This window comes from Crassostrea angulata, chromosome 1 (genome assembly GCF_025612915.1).
Source record: "Crassostrea angulata isolate pt1a10 chromosome 1, ASM2561291v2, whole genome shotgun sequence".
Lineage (NCBI taxonomy): Eukaryota > Metazoa > Mollusca > Bivalvia > Ostreida > Ostreidae > Magallana > Magallana angulata.
In genome coordinates, this window is record NC_069111.1 from 1,022,517 (window position 1) to 1,032,694 (window position 10,178).

A 10,178-nucleotide genomic window follows, 5' to 3' on the forward strand; every position below is an offset into this window, starting at 1 on the left:
TTCCCCATCAACCAGAGAATGTTATTCAGCCGAGGACTATGAACCCAGTACCCATCCAGAACAATTCTGTATATGGAACAGTGCCTGTTGTTCACGAACATTCAGTCATTCCCAATCATGACAACAAAGTTACGGCAGAGTTGACTTCCTTCCTTCTAAAGAAAGACCTACTAATGACAAGGCTTTCAACATTTGATGAAAAGCCAGAGAATTACTCTGCGTGGAAGACTAATTTCAAGAGCATCATGTTTGAGCTACATGTGAGCCCTTCTGAAGAAATGGATCTACTTATTCGCTGGCTGGGACCAGATTCAGCTAGACACGCGAAGACTATCCGATCATCACTAGGCTCTGATCCATCACAGGGAGTTAAAAGGATATGGGAACGTATGGACGAGCGGTTCGGTGCCCCGGAAATGGTGGAGGCATCCATCAAGCACAAACTTAATTCATTTCCAAGACTTGGGAACAAGGAGAATAAAAAGTTATATGAGTTAGTGGATATTATGATAGAGATTGAATCATTAATGGAAAATCCGCATTACTCCACATTACTATCATATTCAACTCTTCCTCAGGAGTTTCTCCCATCATCCACAAGCTTCCAATCTACAGGAGAAATGGACGATGAGAGCGGCAAATTACAAAAAGCAACACAATGTATCCTATCCACCCTTCTCCTTTGCATTGGATTTCGTACGTGAGTTGTCCAGAATTCGCAATGATCCCGCATTTTTTCACATAGAGACTCAAACAACTACAGGTAAACCATCTACCACGTCACGTATGACTACAGACCAAAGGTCAGTGATTGTCCGGAAGACAGATGTCCATACTAACACTTCAGGACCTCCAGACAAAGTGTGCCCGATACATTTATCAGATCATTCTTTAAACCACTGCAAGGAATTCTCAAGATGGGATATGAAAAAGCGCAAGGACTTGTTAAAGAAGAAGGGCATCTGTTTTAAGTGCTGTGCATCAAATAACCATCTGATGAAAAACTGCAAACAACCCATACAGTGTGAGAAATGTGACAGAGAACTACACCCAACAGCACTGCATGTTACGGAGTCCAATACTAGAAGAACAACCGTCAACAGTTTCGAAACGGCAAACAATTATGGCGGGGAGGGAACAGAGGTATCCTCTAGATGTACTACACTCTGCGGCTTTGTTAATGGTGGACGCTCCTGTGCTAAGATCGTTCTAGCGAAGGTATTTCCCACTGATCGTCCGCAAGATGCTGTGACTGTGTATGTGTTGCTTGACGACCAGAGCAATCACATCCTAGCGCGCTCTGAACTTTTGAACCAACTTGGGGTCACATCTGACCCTATCCTTTATAGACTTAAATCCTGTGCTGGAGTGGCTGAGGCATCTGGGAGAAGAGCAGTTGGATTCTGTATTCAGTCTATGGACGGAGTTGCTTATCACAAGCTGCCGCCCATTATAGAGTGCAATGACATTCCAGATAATGTGATGGAAATTCCTACCCCAGAGGTTGCCCGTGCTCATCCTCACTTACGACACATCGCCAATGAACTCCCCCCCACTCCGCAAAGCTCTTGATTGGTAGGGACTTGGTGGACGTACATCAGGTGCAAGGTCAAGTGACAGGACCCTCAGCATCTCCCTTCGCACAAAAACTGAGCCTTGGATGGGTGATAATTGGTGACGTTTGTTTGGATGGTCGTCACAAGCCGAGCGATCTCAGTGTTCTAAGGACTAACATTCAGCATGATGGTAGAGGGAAAATATTTATTCCATGCCAAAACAGTCTTCATGTTAAGGTTCAAGGCCCTCTAAACAACGGATCTTCTCAGACCCTAGATTTTAAGGGGGATATTGTGTTTTACACAGATAGACATGACAACAAGATTGGAAATTCGGTAGAGGATCGAGAGTTTCTATCAATGATGGATTAAACGTTTCATATGGACTCCAGGGGAAATTGGACGTCTCCCCTCCCCTTTAAGAACACGCGTCCAACCTTGACGAACAACAGGGCTCAAGTTTTCAGACGGGCCATCAACCTTCAACAGTTTGAAGAGAAATCCTGAAAAACTAAAGCAGATGTGTGAATTCATGGAAAACATATTCAACACGGGAGCAGCAGAGAGGGCACCAGAGATACCAAATGGACACGAGTGCTGGTACATCCCAATATTTGCTGTGACACACCCAAAGAAACCTGGCAAGGTTCGTGCTGTGTTTGATTCCTCGATAGAACATCAGGGATGTTCACTTAACGATGCTTTTTTGTCTGGACCCAACTTAACCAATAACTTGCTCGGAATCTTGTTGTGATTTCGCAAGGATTCATGTGCCATAGCTGGTGACATCCAGCAGATGTTTTACCGTTTCTTTGTGAATGAGAGGGACAGAGACTACTTACAATTTTACTGGTACGAAGACAATGATCCACATCGTAAGATGATCGAGTATCGTATGACTGTCCACGTTTTTGGGAATAGACCTTCCCCTTCCGTGGCGACATACGGGCTAAGGCGTGCAGTACGAGATGCAGATACTGAGGTCGTTAGCTTTGTAAACCAGGACTTTTATGTTGATGATGCATTGACGTCTAGACCAACTCCTGTTGAAGTAATTGACCTGATGAGACGAACTCAGAAGGCACTAGACAAAGAAGGTAAAATACGACTGCACAAGATCGTATCAAATGTACAAGAAGTATTGGATGCGTTCCCTCCAGATGACCTAGGAAAGGACATAAAGGATTTCTCAATTGGTGACGATGACAATCTGGTTCAGCACAGCCTAGGATTGGCCTGGAATTTGAGTTCTGGCTGTTTCATCTTCCAGAAGCCAGATGCTGATGTCCCCTTTACTCGACGAGGAATCCTCTCCAAGGTCAATAGTATCTTTGACCCCATAGGCTTCCTGTCTCCACTGACAATCTGTGGAAATATGATTCTACGTGAGATGTGTACAAGAAGTCCAAGCTGGGATGATCCTTTACCCGAAGAGCACAGAGATAGATGGGAGAGTTGGAGCATGTCCCTAAACCAGCTGAGCACTCTACAGATTCCCCGTATGTTTGTTCCAAGTTCGCTAAGCTTAGCCTCAGACCCACAAGTGCTGATATTCTCTGATGCATCCGAAACGGCGATTGCCGCCGCAGCTTACCTGAAGGTGAATCATTACATAGGATTCATAATGGGAAAGTCAAAGCTCGCTCCTTCAGCAGGACACAGTATTCCACGTTTGGAACTTTGAGGAGCCGTATTGGCAACAGAGATTGGAGAGTTTGTCTCAGATCATCTTTCTATCCCAACGTCCTCTATTAGGTACTTCACAGACAGCAAGGTCGTTTTGGGGTACATTAGAAATAGAATAAGACGTTTTTACAATTATGTAAGCAATAAGATAGTACGTATTGATGCGGTGTCAACCCCTAGCCAGTGGAATGATGTACCTACTCACCTGAATCCAGCTGATGCAGCAACTAGGCGATCAGTTTCTGATATGAGAAATACGTTGGACACCTGGCTCACTGGACCAGAGCAGTTTTGTTCAAAAGATTTAACAGAGATTGGACCAGAAGTTGACTATCCACTTGTCAGCCCTGACGAAGACAAGGATATTCGACCGGAAGTGGGTGCATTTAAGGCAGTTCTATCAGAAAATCTGACTCCAATAGAGGATCGTTTCGCAAAATTCTCTACATAGGACAGTCTTTTGTCCGCACTGTCTACCCTTCGCCATGTGTCTGCCTCCTTAAGAGGTTCAAATGACTGTACAGGCTGGCACTTGTGCCAGAACACCAAACATGAATCTGAGCTCAAAGACACGGAGCACTTCATCCTTAGATGTGTGCAACGTCAGGCTTTTAAGGCTGAACTCGAAGCAATTGAAGGAAAACATAACCTACCTAGGAACAGTCGCATTCAAGATTTATCTCCATACATTGATGATGTTGGCTTGCTGAGAGTTGGAGGCCGTCTCAACAACTTGCAGGGCAGTGGACTTGCTTCGTTGAACCCTGTTATAGTTCCAAATGGACATGTTGCTACTCTACTGGTACGTTTCTTCCACAATAAAGTTTTCCACCAGGGAAGAGAAATTACTGAAGGCGCCGTGCGTTCTCATGGCTTTTGGATCCTTGGAGGAAAGAGACTTATTTCGTCCATTATCTATTCATGTGTTGTTTGCCGGAAACTCCGCAGGACACCCCAGGAGCAGAAGATGGCAGATCTTCCTTTGGATCGGCTCACCCCAGGACCCCCATTTACATCTGTAGGACTTGAAGTATTTGGTCCGTGGCCGATGGTTACCAGAAAGACACGTGGTGGGTCTGCTCAGAGCAAAAGATGGGCTGTGTTATTTTTCTTGTCTAACCACACGTGCAGTTCACATCGAAGTTATAGAGGACATGTCTAGCTCATGTTTCATTAATGCCCTACGACGCTTTGTAGCCTTGCGCGGACCAGTTAAACTCTTTCGCTCTCATAAGGGCACTGATTTTATTGGAGCCGTGAACGACCTCATGTTGTGAATGCGATAAATGTCGAAGACAAGATGGTCCAGACCTACCTGAAAGATAACAGAGCAACCTGGTTGTTTAATGCTCCCCATGCATCTCACATGGGGGGTGTTTGGGAGCGGGCTATTGGCAGTGCTCGCAAGATCTTGGATTCTATGCTTCTTCAAGAAGGGCCTAAAGATCTGACACATGAGGTGCTAGTTACGCTTATGGCCGAAGTCTTGCAATTCTCAACTCTCGCCCGATAGCGGCAATTGATACAGACCCATCGTCTCCTATGGTATTGAGTCCAAACATTTTACTGACCCAGAAGCAGGGAGAGATTGGAACAATCTCGGACCATTTGAGCATCAAAGATATGTACTCTGCAAGTTGGAAACATGTCAGGTGTTATCTGATATGTTTTGGAAAAAGTGGCGTGCCACCTATTTGGAAAGTTTACAGAGGAGACGTAAATGGTGTTCTAGCAAACAGAATCTGAAGACTGGAGACATTGTTTTGTTGCGCGAGAAAGATGTTCATAGGAATATGTGGCCATTGGGGATAGTCGAGCGCCCAATTGAGAGCAACGACAGATTGGTCCGAAAGGCTGTCATTTGTGTTGTCAAGGATGGAAAGGTGACGACCTACACCAGACCTATTGAGGAGATGGTACTTCTTCTGGAATAGTGATTACATGTACATGTATTTACGTTGTGTATCAGTTTCATTTTAGTGATATATGTGTGTTAGTTCAATATCAGTTATTTGTTATATCAATATGATATAAGACGGGGAGTGTAGTGTTACTTATTCCGGAAATATTATATCTGCACTGTTTGTATTTTGTATTTTATGTTTGACCCACATGTTCCGGATAAGTTGTACAGTGTACGTACATGCAACGGGTAGCCAAGCAGGGCTGCATTTTTTATTTCCACATACTCATTTGTTTGACAAGCATTGGAGCACAATGGATTGAGTAGAATTTGTAATATGTCCAATTTCTATGAATGCATATAGGCCTATATGTTTTCTGATTTGCAAGGCGATATTTTTATGCAGGTTTTGACTTTGTTTATCTGCCACCAGTGTGCTCTTTTTAGAATCTCTCTATAGCAATGTTTAATGTATTCAAGCTTAATCAGGTTCATCATTAGACTTAACATTTTGTAACTTTTCATAGTATTTAGATTAAACACATTGACAGAAAACTGTAGGAAGAATTAAGAGCATTATGACAAGTATACATGTGTATTAGGCTGTTTATTTACATTCAGAAACCGCGCGAAAATATAGTGCAAATGGCATGTTGTAAAATGTGGATTTTCCCTATCAAATAGATCAGGTTCATTTGTTTTACACCAAAATAGTCAAATATCTAGTCATGCAATCTTTCTTGTACTGCACAGTACATCTGTACTTTTTTAGTTGTATTTTTGTATGTTAATGAACGCTTTGTTCTGTTTTCAGATTTAACCACTCGTACACACATCAATAAAGGTTAAACTACTGCAATTAATCTTGCTCAGTTGTTGTGAAGGTCATAGGCAACATATTATTATATTAAATATTGTCATTTGGTATCAAATTAAACAAGTTCTGTGCTATATTTTTTTCTCCAATTTGATAAAACAAATATGTGAGAATCGTACATGAACGAGTTAATATGTCTACATACAAATGCCGCTTTATGGCCCAGGCATTTACTGCATTACGTTGTGTTGCATCTTAGATAAATTGTTGTGATTCAATTTCATATTTTTTTTCATCTATATCATTTATGAATTCAATGAACACACACAACTACTTATTTTAAACGTTCTATGTGCAACTATTTGTCGCCCCCTCCCCCTCCCCCTGTTTGTAACCCCCTCGCGCGCGCCAAATGTAAACAGTAACGAACGGGCATTGTAGAAAAGAGAGAGCCGTAATGGAGAAGAGAAGTTGTGTATTCTTTCGGTGTACACATGCATTTTCAATTCACTGTGAAACATATGAACATTCACAGGGAACAATACTACATATTTGTTTAAGGAGGATATTATTCTCGTGTGAATCGTTTACGAGGAAATTCTGACAACCACACTTCTGTCGACGATCAACCGTTGATAAGCTACGAGTAATAAAGGAGAAAAGATGGACATTAAAGTGTGTGATTTATGTGGATGTTACTGGAGAAGGTGGGGCTTTTTACTCCTTTTAAAGTTTCTTGTTAAGGTATCCCACTCCTCAATATTGTTGTATCAAGATTTTCTTGAGAAGTATATCATTGAAATCTGTAGACATAACATACTTAAAAAATACAAAGATAATGGGGGATCAGTATCCATCCCTCTGAGTTATGGCCCCTTTAATTTGACCTTTTTGCACCTAAAATGCAATTTCATCCTGATTAGGGTTTGTTGTCAGTATTTTTGATTAAGCAAACTTATTTCTTTAAATATTGTTTTTAATTATGCACAATGGTCACACTGAATAGAGGGGTTACGAAAAAAAATTGTACAAAGCTGCATAAATTTTTGTGTGACCTTTTTGCACTTGAAATAGACAATTTCTATAATAGTTACAATTTGATTTGAAATGAAAACTTCTTGAATATCAAGAATTTTATAAGATTAATCCAGTTTGCCTAAATATGTATTCAGTATCATTTTGACATAATATAACATGGGGGTCAGTGATGTCAAATTTTAGATATAGGGCTTCAAAGGTTAAATTCTCGCAAAATTTGGCTCAAAAAAATTCAGACATGTTCTATATATATGCATGATTTTATGCTAAACGGCTATCACATTCTCAAGATTTGATTTTGTACATGTCACACAGAACCTATAAAATATGTTACAAACCTATCAAATGTTAAAAATGTGAATAACGAATAAAGTATAATAAAAAGAAAAGTATATTGAAAATTCATAAAATTGCTTGTTTCTGTCATTTTCGTCTAAAAAACCTTCCGCACGAAAAAATAGTTCCCCAAAAAACTTGTTTGTTTCTTGAATTCAAATGGATTGTCTTTATGAATGTTGTGTAATTATGAAATAATAATATATCTGTGATGATTAAATAAATAAAATCATATTCATTTTAAATATAATGATCATCTGCGCAATGAAATCAAAACATGAGTAGTGAGATACCTTAACTGGTTAACATTTAGTCTATAGTATAGATGTACATGTAAGTACGCGCACACTATCACTGATGTATGTTATTTTTTTTAGTCAAGACAATATAAATCCTTTTAACAGAATTGAATCCCAAATGTTTTACCTTTCACTTGTTTTTCTTTTCTTTTCTTTTCTTTTTACCAGAATTTTGTTGAATTACAATTCAATTTATTGACAAAATCCACATGTGGCGAGTCATGTACATACAGTATACAAATATAGTTAGTACTGTACATAGATTTTCTTATGTTAAGTGCATCACGTAAGAAGTTACAAATATTTCTCTATGATTTAACATCTGCTAGGTTAAGAATTTTATAAGAATTACAGAGTTAGATGTTTTTTTTATGGAGTTGGTGTTTGTTTACTTACATGTAATTTTTACATGTTTACTGGATGTTTAGACTCGCTCGAGGTTCATGGGGGACTGGAAAGGATGACCAAATTTATCTATTTAAAAAAATAACAGATTGTGAATTTTCAACTCTAAATTCAGAGCAGGGTCTAATTAGAAACATATCATATATTCTTGTGCGGAAGACTCCAAATGTAGTCATGAATACCCTGTAGACATAACTTCAAGTAAATAAAATTGTATACTTCAGACTTCAGAGTTAAAACATGACTTTAATATCTTTATGATGCCGATCATTGTATCATTAGAGAGGTTTAGCAGACCAACGGGTACCCAGAACATGTACTTGTACATGTACGTTACAAGTTAGAACTAATGCGTACCACTCTACCAGTTCACATAGTTTTTCTTGTTTAGCAGTTATGATGTGTACTTAAATTGTCCTTGTTAATGTTTTAAATGTAATTTTTATATTCTCTTTTTTTTAATCTGACTACTGGCAGTACTGGCGTGCAAGCAGTTCTCGCCGAGGACCATTTCTCACTGATGCATTGTTACATCATATAATCGTATATAATTTTATGTGTTGATAAAATGACGTAACAATGCACTGGTGAGAAATGGTACTTGGCGATGACTGATCGCACGCCAATATTGATTAATTACAGAGAAAAACTGAAGGTTGCGAGTGTTATTTTTTATTGAACAACATTGTTTAAAATAATTCTTTATATATGTGATGGTCAGACCGGTTTGAATACCAGTACCATATAGCTCAGTTGGTAGAGCACCTGACTTGAGATTCAGGGGGCCCAGGTTCAAATCCCGGTTTGGTCCTTCATTATTTCTCCCATCCTGTTACAATATTGATGTTGTGACCAACCCCTGGAACTGACAGGTTAACTCCTGCCAGGGGTGATCTTCGAGGGTGAAAATAATTTAAGGGGGAGGAATGTGACGGTCAGACTGGTTTGAATACCGGTGCCAGATACATGTAGCTCAGTTGGTAGAGCACTTGACTTGAGATTCAGAGAGCCAGGTGCGAATCCCAGTTTGTTCCGTCATTATTTCTCCCATCTTGTACATATATATCAGATATATGACAGATGATTAAGGTCATCACATGTTTTGCAAGATGCAATAAGTGTTAAAAACCTTTACTTTACAATACAATACATTTAAGTGAATATCTATGTTTCTTGATATTATTTGGTGTGGTTTTCTTGACAGCGTCGCATTAACAATTTACCCGCTCCTAAACCACAAACTTTCTTATAAATGGATTCAGCTTACCGCTGATTGGCTGCTGTTGCAGCAGACGAATAATATATGCACGCACATAACAGAATGAACTTATCAGAGAATGAGTTGAGTTTATTTCAACTGTTGACATTTGGGTATTTTTTTTAAATGTATACTTGTGACAAAACATATATGTGGTACATACAGCTGTAGCTTTATGAAGAAAATTTGGGTTAGACCATATATACCTACCATGCAAGTAAATGATATTTACAAAAAAATTGCAATTTATGTCGCACGAAATATACGCTAGTTTTATAAAGATTGACATACATGTAATGTACCACATTCTGTGAAAAATAATCTATAAAATTCTTCATCAAGTTTACTCATACATGTTTTATGCTTATTACACATAGTGCATGTATTGTTTTAAAAACATGCAATTCAGAAGAAAAGAAACAAAAACCCTCGCTAAATTTATTTGCAAAAAAACCAAAAACCCAGTAGAATTGATAAAAAATGGTAAACCAGAAGCTAATACATGTACTTTGATGCTCTTCGGACGGGTAATATTCCTTTGTAATTTACGAATTGAAATATTGACTGTTGCACTACAAGTAATAAACTCCTCTCTCTCTCTCTCAAACTCTCTCAATTTGATAAGTGTCTATACTTATGAACATTTTTAAATATTTTATTATGACTTGATATGCTAATGTTTGATCTTGTACTGCCTGAATGTTATGTCATGGATCAGGCAAATGCTGCAATCTATGCAGCTTGTCGTCAATACTCAAAATTCACTGTTACAGACCCATTCCAACCAACAGAAGACATGTACCATGATGATGTCCACCTGAACTTTAGAAAGGGCCAACCAGCCATTGTAAAACATTTAAAATTCGCTCTCAACATTGCT